Consider the following 2,485-nt stretch of genomic DNA (forward strand, 5'->3'; position numbering starts at 1 on the left):
GAACTAGAACAAAAAATTTCACAGTTTGCATGGAAACACAAAAGACCCTGAATAGCCAAAGCAATCTTGAGAACGAAAAACAGAGCTGGAGGAATCAGGATCCCTGGCTTCAGACTATATTCCAAACTTCAGAAATCAAGACAGTACGGTAGTGGCACAAAATCAGAAAGATAGACCAATGGAACAGGATAGAAAGCCCAGAGATAAACCCACGCACATATGGTCAGCTTATCTTTGATAAAGGAGGCAGGAATGTACAGTGGAGAAAGGACAGCCTCTTCAATAAGTGGTGCTGGGAAAACTGGACAGGTACATGTAAAAGTATGAAATTAGATCACTCCCTAACACCATACACAAAAATAAGCTCAAAATGGGTTAAAGACCGAAATGTAAGGCTAGAAACTATCAAACTCTTAGAGGAAAACATAGGCAGGACACTCTATGACATAAATCACAGCAAGATCCTTTTTGACCCACCTCCTAGAGAAATGGAAATAAAAACAAAAATAAACAAATGGAACCTAACGAAACTTCAAAGCTTTTGCACAGCAAAGGAAACCATTAACAAGACCAAAAGACAACCCTCAGAATGGGAGAAAATATTTGCAAATGAAGCAAAAAGCAATTATACTCCAATAAAGATGTTAAAAAAAAAAAGAATGGGTTCATGTACATATGCATGTATGTAAAGTTTGGTTCGTTTAAGGGATCATTAAAACAACAGAACTAAACGTAATTTTTGGAATTTCATAGGTCAAAATATGCCCCCCAAAATATGTAATTAATCAATGCCACCTTGATTGTGTAAACAATTCATGGTCAACTAAACAACTGACATTTGTTATCATACTTCTCTAAACAAAAATCTAATATGGTAGCCAGACAAGTAAATATAAATCCCCATTTTATAGACAGGAGGCTAAGGGATTCCAAGAAGCTATTATTTTACATTTTGCACAGTTTGCTCTCACACTGCAGAGTGGATGACTGCTTTCTTGATCTGTTTATAGAGTATATCATATAGCATCCATTAAAGCTGCACAAGAAAAAGTGAATGGCAGTAACTTGGTAGAGTTATTGTAGTTTGGTGGAGAGGTTTAAAATCCCATCTCTTCTTTAGAAGCCATAGCAGCTTCTAAATATTCAAGCAATGAAAAAATATACATGTCTGTGCAATCATTTGAAATGAGACCAGTAAAAAATAGTCAAGGAACATGGAGTACAGTGTACTTTATTTGCCTATGCCAGCAAATCCACTAAAATCAGGCCATTGGATTCTGTTAGTAATTTTATGCTGTGCTTATAAATATAGCTCTTTTTCCTATCCCTAAATTCCTTTTATATTAACATATATTAACCTAATTTTTATTATTTTTTTTCTTAACTCAGCTCTAATTTTTACAGTAAAGTATCAGGAAAGCAAAGACATCATTCAGAAAGGGAAAGCTAATAACATTTTGATCTTGGAACTCAGGTCAAATTGTTCTCCAACTTCCTAATCTTCCAATTCTTCTATGATACACAAAAAAGAATGCTGGATAACAAGTCATGCAATGTGAGTTCCAGTCCTAGCTGTGCCTTGTTTACCTGCTTAGAAAATAAAATGTAAGCATTTACAAAGCTAAATAGCAATACAGGATAATATATGGAAAATAAATGGATAGATAAAAGAGGAGCCGGGGTGAAAGAAAATGGGTGGAAATAAGCAATTAATGTTCAAGTGATATGAAGAAAATCATCAATAAGCAACTCTAGCACTCCAATTATGATTTCTAAATACCATTTCCCATCAAAAGAAACAAGGCTGTTTAGGGAGAATAGAAGATTCCAGATCTGGGGGACATGAGACATGAGAAAGAAAAATCTTGTCATTCTAAAAACAAGGAATGTCTCAAAAGCGACTGGGATTAGATCCAAAGGACCCAAGAGCTAAGTTGAGGGGCTCCCATGAGCTAAAGAGAAAACCATCTGATCATTAAAAGTAATAGTTACTACAATGGATTGATGTACAACAATTTACTAAACCTATGAGTTCATGATGATAAATACAAAAAACAGAAAACAACCATTGGTCACCTTTGGAGGTTGCTAGGGTACAAATAAAGAAAAAGAATCAAGCATTTGTCCTACTTTTCCTACATGGATAATACTTCAGGGTAATAAAACAGTTAATGATAAATGCCAGAAGAATATAATTAGAAAATCATATTTTGCAACCACTAATGAAATATGGATGTAGGCAAGGATCACCAGTGTGCCAATATGACTGGGTGAAAGGTTAGAGAGGAAATCAGGACAGATGCATTACTTGACTACACCTGAACCCACTCACCTTCTTTAGCATCATTAAAGTAGAATAAGACGTATGTTCCTCCAGACATGACCTAATAAAAGCACATGTCCACCTGTGAATAATTTTTTTTTTTTTTTTTTTTTGGGGGTACGCAGGCCTCTCACTGTTGTGGCCTCTCCCATTGCGGAGCAC

The sequence above is a fragment of the Neophocaena asiaeorientalis genome, unplaced genomic scaffold (genome assembly GCF_003031525.2).
Source record: "Neophocaena asiaeorientalis asiaeorientalis breed wild unplaced genomic scaffold, Neophocaena_asiaeorientalis_V1.1 scaffold319, whole genome shotgun sequence".
Lineage (NCBI taxonomy): Eukaryota > Metazoa > Chordata > Mammalia > Artiodactyla > Phocoenidae > Neophocaena > Neophocaena asiaeorientalis.